Below are 17,165 nucleotides of genomic sequence, written 5' to 3'. Positions count from 1 at the left end.
GTCCCTGCAGGTAAGCGCAAGAAGCATGATAGGAAACAGCCCAGAATAGGCCATGGAAAATGGCATACATTTGGCATGGGTCAAGGGCAGACCAGGCTGAATCAGTTCATGTCATACACTGGTAAATCCGAACACCAGAACAGAGTGTGGGTCGAGCCAGGACTGGTCGCGACAAAACCAGTGCACACTATGGAACGCTAGGGTGAGGTTGCCTGTACTGGATTTAACTGCAGCACCCAACCAGCACGCGAGAGATCCAGGGAGGAAGGGGCAGAGCCGGCGGGGGGATTAAGGGACTGGTCCCCTCGCCAGACAGCTACTCCCACTAGAGAGCTTGGGCTGGGATGGGGACAGACCAGACTAAGCAAGGCTGCAACACCTGTGCGCTGCATGTGGACTAGATCAGGGAAAAGCCAGGCTAGGCGGATTATTCCTGCTGGTGCAAGCATAAATTAGAGTGGGTGAGGGATGTTTGGGCTTAGCCGCAACATCAACTGGCAGAAGCTGGCACTGGGGACTAATTCTGTCAAGTCAAATCACAGAACCACCTGAAGAGTGCATAAACCGGGACTGAGAGAGACCTGGGAGGGAAATAGTGGGTTCCCCCCTCTTGGGTCACTACTCCCGTGGGAGGGCATGAAAACTTAGATGGGGGCTGGGGTGGCTAGACAGAGAGGCACTCAATAACATCCGTGAGGGCTGGAGAGTTGAGTTGGTTAGAAGGAACTAAGCTTTAATACCCACTGACAAGTACAAGAGCCAAATAGGATGTGGGACAGACTGGACTAGTCTGCTACACATACTGGCAAATCAGGGTAGGGGGCGGGCCTGGTAGGGGTTATTGTGGGTCGCCCCGACTAGGCTGCAGCTCTCACTGGTTGATGCAAGGGCCGAGTGTGTGCTGTGCAGAGCCAGGCTGGACTGCAACACCCATTGGTTCCAGTGGAAGTCGGGGCTGAAAACAGAACCAACCCAGCAATTGAAACCACCAGCTGATTGGGTGACGGACTGTGCCGGGCCCTGTGCTTGCTAGAGCATAGAAGAATCTGGTCTGGGAATACCTCAGAGTTTCTTTGGAGATCTCCCCAATCAAACTGCTGGACTCAGAATCCTAACCAAGAAAAGACAGAGGACAGAACAAGTCAATCAACCACCTCAGCTATATGTTGGCAGCGAAATACTGGGCAAATGAAGACTCTATGATGGACTGTGTCAATCAGTGGACAACCTCATTGAGTGAAACTGGCAGCGATTCATAACTGGAGAACTATTAAAACTATTTGAGCAAGTATCTCAGAGCATGCCCCACATCCGGGACTTGGGGTGGGTGGGAAACTGGGTGGGGCTTCTCCGTCAATATCCCCCTTTACCTCAGATACATGATGGAAACAATATGGAAATAATACTATTACTCACTTCCCTATACCCCCTGAACCTTTTTTTTTTACCCTAATTAACTATGTAAAGATTGTCAACAAAAATACAATTAAAGATGCCAAAAAAAAAAGAAATTAGTAATTTGCTCAGACTGCACTCAAATATGAACATTGTTGTGTTAAATGATCTTTTGCTAAGCCCTCACTCTTTGAACAATTGCAATAGATGTTGTCTCTTGTTCTTCGTGTGAAGCTGTGCTGTGTTCTCTCTAGTTTTCCCAGCAAAAGACACTGTGAAAATGAAGAAAAGAATGCCAGGGCGAACAAATGATGGTGACATTGTTGCAAGGAGAAACAAAGAAATTATATCTTGATAAGTTGTAAAGAAAAAAGGGAGGGAATCATAAGCCACAAATATATTATATATAAGAATATATATATTATACTACATAAGAGTATATATTATATAATACATATTACATAATATATTTTAAATATAAGAAGATATATAAATGTATATATGAATTGCATGTAAGCATATATTAAAATATATACATATATTGATTGCATGCGATATCTTTTCAGTTGCAGTTATATAGTATATATATTTATATATATACTTATAAGTATATATATACTTATATGTATGTCAGTTGCTATTATATATACAATATATTATATAATAAAATATAGATATCTCCTATCCTATATATAATATATATTATATATATTACATATAATATATATATATATATATATATATATATATATATAATAGCAAAGGAAGTTTAACATAATGAAAGCCCTTTTACCCTAATTCTTACTTTCTTCCCTCTTACCGTGTGTGAAGATTTGGCTACGAGAGTTATTGCCTAGAATTTATTCTTGTCATATTTGCATTTGATATTCTAAGTCATCAAACCAATCAATGCCAAACTATTGAAAAGAATGTTGTCTAATTTCGTAAACAATCACATTTTAACTATGCGAAGTAAGATGATAAACATAATTAGGTCTTCTGCCTGAAGGCTCAAAGCAATTCTCTTTGAGTGGCAGCAGGAGTGTTCTCTCTTCCCGCATAGCCACCTATCTGGACAGTACATTGTGCACTTATCTCAGTATTTCAAACAAAAAGGAAATTTAAATCACATTCCATTGTACAATGCACATATGGTCGTCAATGGATAAAAGCTATTCTTGCTTGTAACATATTTTAAATCTCATTGTAAGATATCCTATTTACATTCCAGTTTTAGGAGAAGGAGTGCAACTTAACATACGTTTATTAAGTATTTTGTGTTAACTCACACTACTTCATCCGGCTGCCACTAATATGTGTTACCTAGTTGTAGAAAAGTTGCTGGGAAAAATGACCCAAACCTCCCTCCCTCTCTTTAATGAAAAGTGTAAACAACCCTTCCCGTGGAAGTGTTTGCTCTGTGTTGCAGGTCTCTCCTAGCAAGCAAATAAGAACTTATTCCCTTGAACCCAAATGACCCACATGGTTCTTTTTGGTCATGAAGTTGGCATATAGCAATTTAATATTTGATTCCTTTAACATTTGTTTAGCAATCATGCAGTACATACAGTACTGGGCAGACATGGTAAAAGCTTTCTTTACTGTCAATAGGAAACTAGCACATGGGGCACTCTTTAGTGAGCCTGCTGGGGCAGTGTGAAGTGGCATTGCTAGGGAAACACATGTAGGACCTTGAAGATGAACTTCCTGGGGCAGTGTGAAGTGGCATTGCTAGGGAAACACATGTAAGACCTTGAAGATGAACTGAGGGAGGCAGTGTGAAGTGGCAGGTACAACCTCAAAGGAGATCTTAGAGGAAAGGCAATACCAAGATGGCAAGTCCCGCAGATCAAAAGGTTTGATACTAACTGGGTTAAGATGAAATATTGTGTAGGAAGGAGGAGTAGGAAGACAAATGGTGGATGAAGGGATGAATATAAACAGAAAATTCAGAATAACCAAGGGGAGACTACTTTGGGAGATGTGACCCGGGATCCTGAGCTCTTCTGTTTTGTGTGGACATTTTGTATGTTGTCTTACTCATTCCTTGGGATGAAAATGATATATACAACAAAGCAAAAATGGGGAAATAGCATGTAAAGGAACTAGGGAATATAATATAGCCTGGCTCGGGAAATAGCCTATAAGCATGAAAGTTTCTGAAAGTGATGATGAAAATGCCTTGTAAGTTTAGTTTATCTTACGGTTTGCCTCAGTTGTAGTATAACTATGACGATGTCATTCAGTGTGCGCTTCTGTGTCTCTGTCTCTCTTCACTGGGAGTCAAGGTCATTTCACAGAGGGTCTGTAATCCAAATAAGCAACTTTTAATCTTAAATACAATGGATCTGTGTCACTCATTTTAAGCAGAGGAATACCATGGTATATATATTAAGAAAATCTCACTGTTGTGGGGAGAAAGTGGGCTATCATGACCATAATGAAGATGTTGCATGAAAACTAGGGAAAGATTTCAATAGATTTGACCTTGAAAGGACCAAGATGTGTATTGGGAGTAGAATTCCAGTACTTAATGGGTTTTTGTCTTCCAGGATGGAGGGACATGAGGTCTGTACAAGGACTCTGAACCTGCCCCTTCTGTAAATTACATAGCCTGACTAGTACCCAAGTCTTAAAGGCCTAGTGATTGTTTCCTGAAGAGACTGACTAAACGAGACTAATGTGTACTGAAGTCAATAGTCTTAGATCAGCTGGGCACAACAGAGAAGGACCTCTGTCCTGCTGAGGCTGTGGCCAACCAGCTCCCAGGAAGATGAACACTTGGAGAGCATGCTCCCATGCAGGCTCTGCGGTTCCCTCAGAAGGATGCTGATCTGAGTCTGAACTGTCAATGTGCTTCACTAACTATGAGACAGTTGAGTTTTTAAGATGTCTTCATTAAGATAAGTCAAGGTGCTAATGCAGTACAATGTAGATTGCAAGGATTTTTGGTAGATAACATAACGTTTGCCCGGGGTAGCAGTAGGCAGAGGGCCAGTCCTGCTACAGCAAAGGCTCTGCTAGCATTTCTTCTGGAAACCATATTTTCTGCGTTGACTATCTGGCGGTTTTGGATTGCCTCGGGCTGATAATTGGCAATGGAGCTGCTAGACCAGATGGCGTTTAATTATTTATTTTATAGAAGAAAGGGAGGAGAAATGCATGATGCAAATTGGAAAGTCCATTTTTAGTTATAGAACAGAAAAATAAAAGAGAAAAGAAATTGATTTTAAGCAGTTCCAGATGTTACGTGCTTGTTATTTGCAAAGCCACATCTGAAAGGAGAGTGCCATTAAAAACAGAAAAAAAGGAGAGAAGAAAATTTTTTTAATGCCACAGAATAATACTCAGAGTTTGTCTCCACAGTGAAGACTGTGTTTTTTTTTTTTAAGGCTAGAGAGAAAAAGCACACCATTTACATATGAATAATTACTTTCATACTGTGAATACAAGAGGTAAAGGGAACAGGTTCAGCTGCTAACAGTTCTGAGGTATGGAGTGTTAATCATTCAGCCCTCTCCTACCCACCTTGTTTGTTCAGGGAGCCATCTGTGGGGTTCTGGTGTGTTCTGCCTTCTTCAGCTGTTTTCTTTTATCCAAAGCAGGACTTCAATTAGCATCCATTAACATAGTGCCCAGAGCATCTACCATCAGCCTTTTATCTCACTGTAGAGGGGAATGAAATTGGCTCTTCACATGAAACTGTATGCCAGCATTATCCAAACCTTTAATTCTAAAGTACTGAGTCTTCACCAATGGTTCTGATTCCAGTGTTCTAAGGAATTAGCACCACTTGCTCTGGGGATTGCACAGTTAAGTTGGGATTCATGCTGCACATGAGCCCATCAGGCTGTTGTCTTTTATTGGATCCACACCATCCACATACTCTCTGTTTTTGAGAGGGACAGGTTAGTAGGTAGGTTAGCAGTATTCCTAGTCCATGTGTGAGAGTGAGAACTCAGAGGAGGCATTTCCATTTAGCTGCCAAAGAAGCTGGTAGTGATGATTTGCCACAAATTCTTGAAATAATTATTCATTATTTTAAGGGTCGAATAACAATGAGAGGGGGAGAAAGACAGAGAGAGAGAGAGAGAGAGAGAGAGAGAGAGAGAGGAGAGAAGGAACTTCTATCTGCTGCTTTGTTCCTTAAATGACCATCACAGCCAGATCTGGGAAGGCCCAAACCTTGGAGTCAGGGACTCTCTGGTCTCCCACTGAGTGGCAAAGTTCAGGTATTTGGGTCATTTTCTGTGGCTTTCCCAGTCTGACTGGGCGTAGAGCAGACAGGAATGAAACCAGTGTTCCCTTATGTGATGTTGGGTCTCATGCAGCTGCTTAATCAACTTACCACAATGCCAGGCCTGATTTGTCACACTTTGAGGAACAAAACAGTAGCTTATCATGAAAGACCTTCATTTGGAGTCTGTTTCAGACGCTATGTATGTATTATGAAAATTAATACATAAATATCAAGTTAAAACAGAGCAAACTAAGTAAAGCCACTGTGTGGTCTTCCGAAAGTTAAGAATCAAGACTGAGCCACATCCAACATGTTGTTGATGCGAACACAAAGATAAATTGACAAAATGTCAATCAATGAGAAGGAAAAGGAAGGTAAGGACGCAGGGATCAGATTGCCAGGTCTTAGATCCTGGATCCGAACATTTCTTAATGTGTGATGCTAAGAAATTTCTGGAAAATGAGGAAAACAGAATCTACACTGGTATCACTGTGATGGTTATATATGTAAGAACGAATGAGGCCCTTGAGCCTGAGAGGTCTCTGCATGTCCTTGTCCATCAGTCACTCTTGGCAGACTGCGTTTCTAGTCAGGAGCTGAGTAGGGTGGGCATACACCCCACCCTCCGAGGGTTGATAACCCAAGTGGGAAAGCCCTTCCACCACTGCGGAGAGCACTAAAGTGGGCAAATGATAGCTTCCTCCTTCCGCTATTCCCAAGCAAGAGTACTCTACCCATCCCACGCTGCTGAGAACTCGGCTCGTGCAATTCCTAGGCTCACAACAGAAACGCCTCTTTCTGTTACAGCACCTGGTAGGAGGAAAGGAGGGTGAATGAGGGAAGACAAACAACTGGGATGAGGCCAGCAGGAAGGAGGACGCTGCCTGAAGCTTTCCTCAGCAATAATTTTGGTCAGTCTGCTGTTTAGTTCTATGTCACTGCCAGATGCCTGCGCTGTGTCCCTAACATCCAACGGACGTGAGGGTGTTGGGAGATGCTGATGAGGTCTTGATGCAGGACTCTCATGAATTGGTTTGGGTTTCCTGTGAAAAGAGATCTCAGAGGGTTTCTATTGGCATTTAGCCGTGTGAGGACACAAGAAGAAACTATCAATGAGCTAGAAAATGAACCCCCATCTGACCCAAAATCTGTTGGAACTTCAATCTAGAAATCTTCTAGAACTCTGAAAATAACCATCCAGTTACTTGGTTTATGGTATTTTTACATTAAAATCTCTTAAGATGATATGGGCTCAAGTTGTCTGCAAAAATCTTTAATGGAAGGAAACAAAAGCTGATGGAATGGACAGAATAATTAGCTGATGCAATGCACAGTTGTGACCCTGTTATCATTACAGGTTGGGTCCATTTGCTTGTGCATATCAGAAGGGCAGATTCCATGGCCTGTGGTCTGGCATAGCCAGCTGAGTTGCTACTTGCGACTTTGGATACCATGTTGGTGCTGATTTGAATCCCCATTGCTCCACTTTGTATCCAGCTTCCAGCAATGGAAGGTGACCCACATGCTTGGGTCCCTGCAATCAATGTGGGAGACACGGGTGAAGCTCTGGACTCCTGGTTTCAGGCCAGTGCTGCCCAGTAATTGTGGCTATTTGAAGAGTGAGGCAGATGGTGGAAAACATCTCTGTCTGTGTCACTCTGTCTCTCTTTCCCCTTCGCGCGCTCTCTCTCTCTCTCTCTCTCTGCTTTCCCTAACTCTCCGTAACTCTTTCAAACAAATAAATATGTGTTTTAATAAGAAGACTAAGTATCAAAGCCACAGTCTTTCTCCAAGAGAAAGTTTATTACAAGATGGCCAAGTGGGCATTTGGGAGTGATGTTGAAGTCTTACTCTCCAAACAGGTCCAGGGCAAGTTTACACAGATCATATAGGAGCTGCTGTGTAGGAATACTGGGAGGCAGATGCTCCGGGAAAGGCTTAGTCAGTGTGGCTCTCTCATGTTCCAGACTCACCTACTAAGGATTCAGGGATCTACAAAATGAATACTAGACCTATTGGGAAAGCATAAGATGGGAGAACATGCAGGAAAGAAATGGAGCAACAGTGAGGTATCAGGGTGTCTGGTAGAGGGAGCCGTCCAGCCTGGTGTTAATCCTGAGAGATCACGGGAAGGCTACAAAATGCTCAGTGAGTGCATTTTCTCCCAGAATGGTCAAAACTAATTGACATACTTCTAACATGCTTACATTGAAAATGTCTGAAATGAGAAAAATCTGTCTTAACAAAGAATGGACTTTTAGTAAAATCATAGCTAAAAGCAGTATCTGGTCTATGATTTGATGCTTTCGTTGTTGTTGTTGGAAGTGTAACAGTCTTCTGAAATGAGACATTTTTACTTCCTCTCTGCACAGAGACATTGAAAACTGAAATATCTTGCGGGGAAGGAAGAGGAAATGAGAAAGAACTTTAACCTTTAGTAGTGCCGCTGGCCCCATTGTGTTCAGTTTCTGGTTATACTCATCTGAGTCTATTTTTCAGGTAGTTGGATATATAATGGGAAATATTCTGCCTAAAATAAAAGTATAATATTTGAAAAAAGTTTTAATTATGGGTAATAAAGTTTCTAGCCACAACTATATATTTTTATGAAAACATCCTAGTGCAATAATGAGATCACAAAAAAAAAACGTAATTTGTTAGACTTTACTTACTTTGGGGATAGTCAAGATTATCTATATTTGGGAAAATTTATACTGAAAATAAAGTAATGAGAATGTAAATGAAATACATTATGTGTCCATAGAGATGAGTAGCAAGTACTTGATCAGTTGAGGTTCTTAAGCTCTTCACCTGAAAGAAGATGAACTAAAGCAAACGTGGTAAAATGGCCAATTAGAAAACTGCTTTACATGAGGGGAAAGGCATTGAACTGCTTATAAAATGTGCTTTTAGTGAAAATAAAGCAATATGATTAATCAGGGGGCACTAAAGATGTAACAAAAAAGCAAAAGAGCTAAGTCCAAAGTTGGTTTAAGAGGACAAGGTTCTTGAACGATAACACATACAATTGATGAACAAATGAAAAGCATTTTATGATGCAATTATGGACAACAGTAAGTACCACTGTAAGTTACATTTAAAGAATCACCACAGAATCAGAGTGAGATAAAGAAAATAGAATACAGTTAAGTTTTCACTCAAATGATGATTGCATAAAGCTCAAATAGGTCGGATTTGTTCTATTTATTTTTAAGTCAGATTCTGACTTTTACATGCTGCGTGAGGTTGAAAACGCCATTGAACCTTACTGGACCTGTTTCAACATAAAGAAAATGGATTTGACACTTTGTCTTAGACATAATAATCTGTTATTCTACAGAAAAGCTTCCTGGAACCAGTGGTTTATCTGCTGAAAATCACACACTGATTAGACTGCGGTATTGTGGCCTTCAAGAGGCTGTGAGCAGGCGTGGGGTACTACTTTAAGGAAATCGCATACCTTTCCATGGGTGGTTCTACTGCACTGACTCAGGCTGCTCAGAAAGTGTTGCCTTTCCTTTTCAGGAATGTTACTCATGCAGCAAGGGACTCCTGGAGGGGTCATCCACACACATGCTAAAGGACATACACAGTTCACAGAACTGCAAGTTAAGCTTATTAAACAACAACAAAAGACAAACCTTTGAAATCCATGCAGTTATCTTTTTCATAATACTTTCCATAAACTTTCTGTAGATTCTATTATTTATGGCATTTAAATCATTTTACACCAAAATCAGGCTATGTTGTAGTTCCCTGTTTCATAAACTTTGTTGAAGCCACTTACAAATCAGGAAAAGGTGGTCTTTTAACATAGCACTACCACTGAGCAGGTGAAGTTGTTCTTTGAATACTCTATTTTTTGCATTCACAGCACTTTCATTAAGATTTTGAAAAATCAAAGGAATATCTTATCAGCTTACCTCTCTTCTGTCAAGAAAAATTAAAGGGCAAATAAACTGTGATTGGTCACAGTGGATCACCCCTCTATCTTATGTGCCCTTCTTCGGGGGGAATCCTGGAAAGGGCATAGCTCACCCCCAAAAGCAAAGGGAGAAAATACCAGGTGCACAAAGGCAGTCATGCTAAGTTGTTTTGAAGCATTTCTACCTGAAATCCAAATTCTTCAATAAAGTAGATACGGGCTCCCATCAAAGTCGTTTAACTCTCAGTGAGAAGCACAGCTCTGTCTTTTGGATAAATGTAAACAAGATTTCAAAATAAGTTCAGATTATGCACAGATAAATGTGTCATCTTAAATGCCTAAAATCACAAGAGCTGGAACTTATATCCAAGGATATGAGCTGTAAGTCTCCATTTGCAGGAAATGGCTTGACCAAGATTTTCCAGGATCCTGCATGTAAAAAATGTTGAGAAAAATATTAGCCCTACTCTTTGAATCTGTGCTTCCTGTGTCCCCATTATGACTGTAACTTTATAGGTAACCCCAATTGGCTCGCTGAGGAGATAGTCACAAGTATACCTGGCGCAGATACCTTTTCTCTCCTATTCTGTCTAATACAACATGTTACCTCCATGTGATTCCTTATTCAGATTCTAGACTTCACATACCTGCACCTGAATTCCCTCCTATCCTCTTACCTCTGTTTCATTGTGCAGGTGAGGCAGGCCAACCACTTTCCACCAATGGTTGGGAAATGCACAACTTTTTGTTTGGATCTCCTTTTCAATCTATCTGGGATCTGATGGCATTCTCTCCTGCTGTGGCATTTGAACTGCTGGTCCAAAGCACCATTGCTACTCACCTGATGACTGGAGGGTCTTCTGTTGGTCTCTCAGTTCTGCTTCTGAATTCTCTGCCCCTTCCATGCAATGTCAGCCAGCATTACAGCCAGAGACAACTTGCTAAAAACGGTATCACATCATGCTGCCCCAGGTTGCTCTGTGATTCCCTTCTTTTTTTTTTTTTTTTTTTTTTAATTATTTATTATTTAACTTCAGTAATTACATTGTATTATGTGACACAGTTACATAGATACTTGGGTTCTCCCCACCCTTCCCCAAACCCTCCCACCATGGTGGATTCCTCCACCTTATTGCATAACCACAGCTCAAGTTCAGTTGAGATTTCCCCATTGCAAGCGTATACCAAACATAGAGTCCAGCATCTTATTGTCCCGTCAAGTTCAACGGTTTCTTAGGTATACCCTCTCTGGTCTGATGACAGAGCCAGCAGAGTATGTGATTCCCTTCTTATTCAGAGTCAATGGCCAGGAGGACCCCTCTTCCCCCCAGCTCCTCACATTCCCCATCTAGAAATCTTTCCCTCTCTTATCTCCTCTCTTTATGTCTTGCACCCCCGCCCCTGTTCATACCATACTGGCTATATGCTAATTCCTCTGACACAAATCCTGTATTCCTTCAGCTGCTTCCAGGATTGTCACATTTCCTGAGTGTTATTCAAAAGTGTCATCCTGATGACCTGGAACCCTATCCTGTGTCCCTTCTCAATGGGACACTCTTTCCCACATATGTCATGATTGTGGTAGCTACACTTGCATTGCGTGTAGTTGGGATCTTTACCTTTGGGCTACTGTTTTTGGTCTAGGACCTTAGATAATGTCTAGCACACAGTAAGTTGTGCAGGTTGTTTGACAGAATCGATGCATGAGTGAGTATTTTAAATACAGGAAATTGTAGACTTCATTTTGAATACAATGATGTGACATGTAACACATCATGGTGGTATTTTGTGTTGGCTGAGGAAGCACCTAAGGCTTAGGTGATATTTTGATCACTTATAACTTAGAAAATTTTGGATTATTGAATATAATCTGAGGTCCTAGAATATATTACAGATGAATTGATTCTAACTTCCACTGTAGAATTGAAAACTTCATTTTTGTTTGTCATTCAATGATTAAATGGTCTACGTTTTACTAGATCTATGAAATGCATTGTAACATATTTATAATTTTACTTTGTTTTATAGAAGTCAAGTAAATATTGGGGAAGTTTTCTTTATCAGAAAATGGAAAGACCTAGAAATGAGCACATTACATGAATAAAGTTTGAAGTACATTAGTATCTCATTTAGTTATTTAAAGAAAAAAGTTTAGATTGAATCCGAGAATGTGAAGTCCTTACAGTATGTTTTACAACTGTTAACTTGCAGCAGAAGAGAGCAGTTGATGGGTTTTCCATCCAGAAAGGGCATGTAGTACTTCACAGTTCTGATCCTATCTTCAAAACCTGGCATACACGATTCAGCAGAAATGTTTCAAATATGTGACATAATCTGTCCAAGGTCAAAGAACTAAGGCTCAAGTACCCTGCCCTTCTTGTGTCTGAGCACAATCTCCCTTGCTGATTCTGCTTCAGCCGCCTTGGCTTCCTTTCTGGATAAGCACCGCACACTCTGCTGTCAGTACTCTTACAGACAGGTGCTTCGGATGCTCTTAGGTCAGCTGCGGCATGCTTTTGTCTCACACTCCATTTATGCCGTTTTCTTCACTGGCGTATCTGGGCACGGTGTGTGCTCCATCTGAATAGACAGAATAATTCACATAGATATTTAGTTATATGGATGTGCCATGAGCTTCGAGTTCTTTTTCTATTTTGTACAGTGCATTAGCAGAACATAAAAGAGGCTGTAATACTAAAATACATGACTGCTTATGTCTTAATTTTTTTTCTGTGGCTAGTGACATAATGCCATAGTTAGAGAAAGTTATTAAAATATAAAAAGATTTATTTTCTTTTTTCTTTTTCTTAAAGATTTATTTATTTTTATTGCAAAGTCAGATACACAGAGATGAGGAGAGACAGAGAGAAAGATCTTCTGTCTGATGATTTGCCCCCCAAGTGACCGCAACGGCCGTTGCTGTGCTGATTCAAAACCAGGAGTCAGGAACCTCATCCAGGTCTCCCACGTGGGTGGCAGGGTTCCAAGGCTTTGGGCCGTCCTCGACTGCTTTCCCAGGCTACAAAGCAGGGAGCTGGAAGGAAAGTGGGGCTGCTGGGATTAAAACTGGCGCCCATATGGGACCCTGGCGCATTCAAGGTGAAGACATTAGCCTCTAGGCCTGTATACCAGGCCCAAAAGGTTTATTTTCAAGGGCCATGACTCCTGATGGCCTTCTTGCTGGGAGAGTCTTAGGGCAGTAGATAGCATCCATGGCAATAGGTGGAGAACATGAGAGAAGACCAATTAAAATGACTTTGTGGCATATCCATTCTAAAGATAACCCATTAAGCCATTAATCCATCATTCATAAAAACAGAGCCCTAATCACCTCCTGGTTAGCCCAACACCCACTTCATACCTTCCAAGAGCAGTGCATTTCAGAGAAGATAAACTGTTTTCCAACCTTGGGCTCATGAATTGCTCCTCTAAGCTCTGGAATTCTACAATGGATCCACAAATCACACAATTTGCATATGCAAAATTTTTGTGTCAGTTAAAGATAAATGAATTATAAATCCATAAAAACTCTGGACATGGGTCGGCCAACACTAACTCTGGAGTTCTGTTCAGGTCCTGTTCTGTTAGCTGCTCCCTTTGTCCACACCCCACCCTTCTCCTAGGCCTCACCCTCAGCAGATCAATTATTTATTTATTTATTTAAACTTAGGAGGTTTATTCCAGCAGGGCAGGAATGGGACGGGGTGGTGGGGAGGCAAGGAGAAGGAAGGGGTGGCAGGCCTGAAGGAGAAGGGAGAGACAGAGCCGCACCTGGGGGCCCTTTTGTCACTCAAGTGAGTCTGCAAGGTGTGGGGACAGGGATTGGGAGGGATTGAGGGCAGTCTCCAGGGGATTGGTGCCTGAGACTGTCACAGGTGATTGCCTAAGAATGATTGGTAAATGGGCTGGGATGAGTCTGGGGGGTTGGGGGGTGGGATTCTCAGGCGAAATGGCTGATTGGTGGACAGCTGGAGTGGCACGAATTTTGTGAGCTGTGAGGAAGAGGAAATGGCGCCGGGTCCAGGCTGGGATATTGGAATAACTCCTTACATTCCTCCCTTTTGTTATATATAAAGGAAGAATTCTTTTAACTTCAGAAGAGCTGTTTGTTTTGTCCCCTTTTCACAACACGCTTGCAAGTCGAGCGCCCCTGTTAACACGCATTAGTAGCTTTTCCCGTCCAAGTCCAGAGGCTAAGTGCTTTGGCCGGGTAACCGGGGTGATGAGTGTGGACTCGGGTCAGCAGTCTCCACTGATGCCTTGAGTGGAAACTGCTGTGTTTCTGCCTAGGGAATGCTAATGCATTTAAACAAGAATGCTGGGCAAGTATGCCTCCCACTGGTGTCCTTGTAGCACTGTATAGGTGGCAGGATCACTGAGGTCCGGTGTCACCACATTCCTTCCTAAGCAGTGACCACCTGGGAGTGTCAGTGTTTGATAAATGCAAACGAGAGAGTCTGAGATACTCTGGACAGGTGGGATCGTTACTCACCATGAGTCTGTTGGTACAAGTCACAAAGTGTGTCAGAACAGGATTTCCTTTCTCCATTCCTCCATAGAGCCTGAGAGGATGTTGGCCTGAAAAGGATGATGTGCAGCCTAAAGATGATGAAATGCAGCTGACAGTTACAGACGGGGGTGTATAGACAGATGTAACTATAGAAAGGCATTCCTCACCTTGGGCTGCCACGCTAAAACATTGCAGATGAGGCTGATGCAGAGCTCTCCTCTCACAGGCTAGGAGGGTGGGAAGTCCAAGATGCCGCGTGTTTGCTGGAGGGGGCTCTCTTTTTGGCTTGTAGACAGCTCCGTTCTTTGTGTTTTCATGTTATAGAATGAGGGATATCACACTACTGCTCAAGAAGACTAATCCAATCATAAGGGTCCTGTACTCCTGATCTAACCCCAAACCTAATTAAGTTCCAGAGATGGCATCTCCAAATATCACATTTTTGGGTGAGACATACCATTACACATTTGGAAGGTGAGGCACAATTTAGTTCACAGAGTAAGGCTGTGTGCAACAGTTAATGATTCCACTTTTCATGCTTTCTTCTTAGATATTTAAGTAAGGTTTTCTTAAATATTAGGTGAGGTCCCAGTCCCAGAGACAAGTCATGCTCTGCTACACCTGCTAGTCATGCAAGGCATGTTATGCAATGTAATTCTTACTCATTTGATGTTTGGTGTTGCGTTTCAGACTGAATCTTGCTACACATACAAGGATTTAGTTGCAAACTATTTACAGAACTGTGACGGGGTACAGCTGGCTGATAGTACCCCGAAGTAGTGGACCAATGTAACTCTATTTTGGTGACTTGACAAAGTTTTGAGCATAGCTAACTACAACTATCAGCCTCCACAAACACACTCATCAGCTGCTTGGCTTGAGGTGTGGTGTGAACTGAAGTTGCTCGGATCCTTTGGTGTTATGCATAACCTAAGTTGATTTGGATGATTTGTAATGCATACCATCGATGTTGATCAGAATGTGGTCCACTGACTGAATGGTCTAAAAAAAATCCCTGGTTGTTGTGCACCAGTGGGAACTTAAAATCTCTGACTTTAGCCATGTGGGATGGTGGTTCCTGGAGTGTAGCAGGAGCTGACAACACCAAGCTTGGCTAAAACGGATTCTTCCTCTCATCCTATACTTGGTCCAGTGTGATCTCTCTCACTCCGGAAGAGAAGCTACCTTCACTGCTTGATCATAAGCATTTCGAACCTTCTTCTTTCTCTCTCTCTTTAAAAACTTGGTGTTTGGGGAATCTTCCACTACCTCCCACCCTCAGACACACATGCTCAGGGAGCTGGACCAGAAGACGAACATCAGCTCAGATGGCAGTTCTGATATGTCACTTGCTCAGAACAATGAGATTAGAACACAAATGGAGTAAACCACTTCCGAAACATCCTAAAACTTTGAAAACTGTTATGTGATTTGACAGAATACATGCCCCTGATGCAGTGATGATGCAATGATTGAGGCTCAGCCTCATGCCCACCCAACCTGCCCACCAAGTTCTTTTAAGAGTAGAGCATGATGAGAAGTAAGGATGAGTCATAATAACACTGAAGTGTAGGCTGGTGTGAACCCACAGAGAACCACTGAACTAAGTGAGGCATAAGGGGACTGATACTGTGGACACCAGTGCAGAGGAAGACACTCTGCATATGAAAATCTAACATGTAAAGAGGAGGTAGGGGGTTGAAGAAATGTCTGAGGTCACAGGAAGAGTTTACACCCCCTCCCATATATTTCCATTAGGATTCAGAAGCTTCTACTTCATTTTTCCCACACAGTGAAAAGTCTGCAGACAGATGGGTTGGTAACCATTGGTTACCACAGGTGGAGGGTTGACTCCACTTGACATTGGCTCTGGGGTCATGGAGTTTAGCTGCATGTCACAGAAAAACTGAAAATATATAATAAGAGAGTTGACATTAGAGCTCTATCTTCCTTGACTTGTTCCTTATTTGGTTTCCTTTTAAGAAAGTAAAAACTAGGTGCCTCTCTGGCCCACCCTGCTCAGTGAATGAGAGGATATTCAAGCTCAAGGTCTGGGCATGAAGCAGAATGAGTCTAGGTTGCATTTGGAAACTGGCAATACTAGAAAAAAAAAAACTGTTCCCTGAAGTCAAGTAAGTTTGAATAAAAGACATTTCTCCCAATCATGGCAGTATCATCATGCTGCTGTAACTCCTGTTATTAATAATAATGATCACTGTAGCCATAACACAATGTCACATTTTCACATCGTGAAACACTGGTATGCATTTTCCAGTTGTGGAGCACAGACTGGTCGGTGGTACAGGGACAGTTACCAGAACATAGATAGTATGATTTAGCACATTATTACAGCCTTCGAAGAGACTATAGCTGGCTTAGAAATCTCGGTGAGACCTATTAATAAAGCCCAAGCCCTGTGGCTGGAGACCCCACAGGAGGGGAAGGGCAGCCAGGGCTGACAGTTACAGATAATCTTTGCTTTTTTAATTTGTTCCATTGGCTAGTCATCAATTTTCCTTAATTGCTGTGTCCTTAGATATAGGATTCAGAGACAATCATGTTAGATATATTAATGACTTTTAAACCCAGGTTTTCATTAACTTTTGAACAGAATATAGTCTCTAACGTTTTGACATAAATTTATAATAATGCTCACCTGGTTATTAAAGTGAGATAAAAATTTAATTCCTAACATAAGAAGAGTCTTAAAATGTCATAATTTTATTTATTGAAAAAAAATCCTAAATAAGAGTTTTAGATTATGACCACTCTATCACTTTGTAATGAAAATCATTGCAAACCCGTAAAGCTGCGGCAGGCACACAGAGCACAGAGTATTTGAAAGGTGAGTAAGTTGATCAAAGATGGATGATGTATAAAATACATATTCAGACTCCAGATGTTCAAAAGAATTAGATCTAGTCCATGGACAATTGTATGTTGGTTACTTGTGCAAATGACATTACTTAGATATGTAGACTTAAACAAAATATACTAGCAAAATAGTAACTATCTCAATACAGTTTTGTAAATATAGCTGTTGCAAAGTTTTAAGTTACTTCTGTATTTATAGGAGAGACAATTAATGATTTTTT

At 41.5% G+C, this 17,165-nt stretch overlaps 1 long non-coding RNA gene across 1 annotated transcript; it reads right to left on the bottom strand.

Annotated features, from left to right (window-relative positions):
- Positions 1 to 7,552: 7,552 nt before the first annotated feature.
- LOC131481078 (uncharacterized) lies at positions 7,553 to 11,071 on the bottom strand. The gene is made up of 3 exons (XR_009246012.1): positions 10,977 to 11,071; positions 10,238 to 10,501; positions 7,553 to 8,165 (listed from the first exon to the last, which is right to left on the bottom strand). It is a non-coding gene; the product is annotated as an uncharacterized LOC131481078 (long non-coding RNA).
- Positions 11,072 to 17,165: the final 6,094 nt, after the last annotated feature.

The sequence above is a fragment of the Ochotona princeps genome, chromosome 9 (genome assembly GCF_030435755.1).
Source record: "Ochotona princeps isolate mOchPri1 chromosome 9, mOchPri1.hap1, whole genome shotgun sequence".
NCBI classification, from domain to species: Eukaryota; Metazoa; Chordata; class Mammalia; order Lagomorpha; family Ochotonidae; genus Ochotona; species Ochotona princeps.
This window is presented reverse-complemented; position numbering and strand designations above follow the sequence as displayed.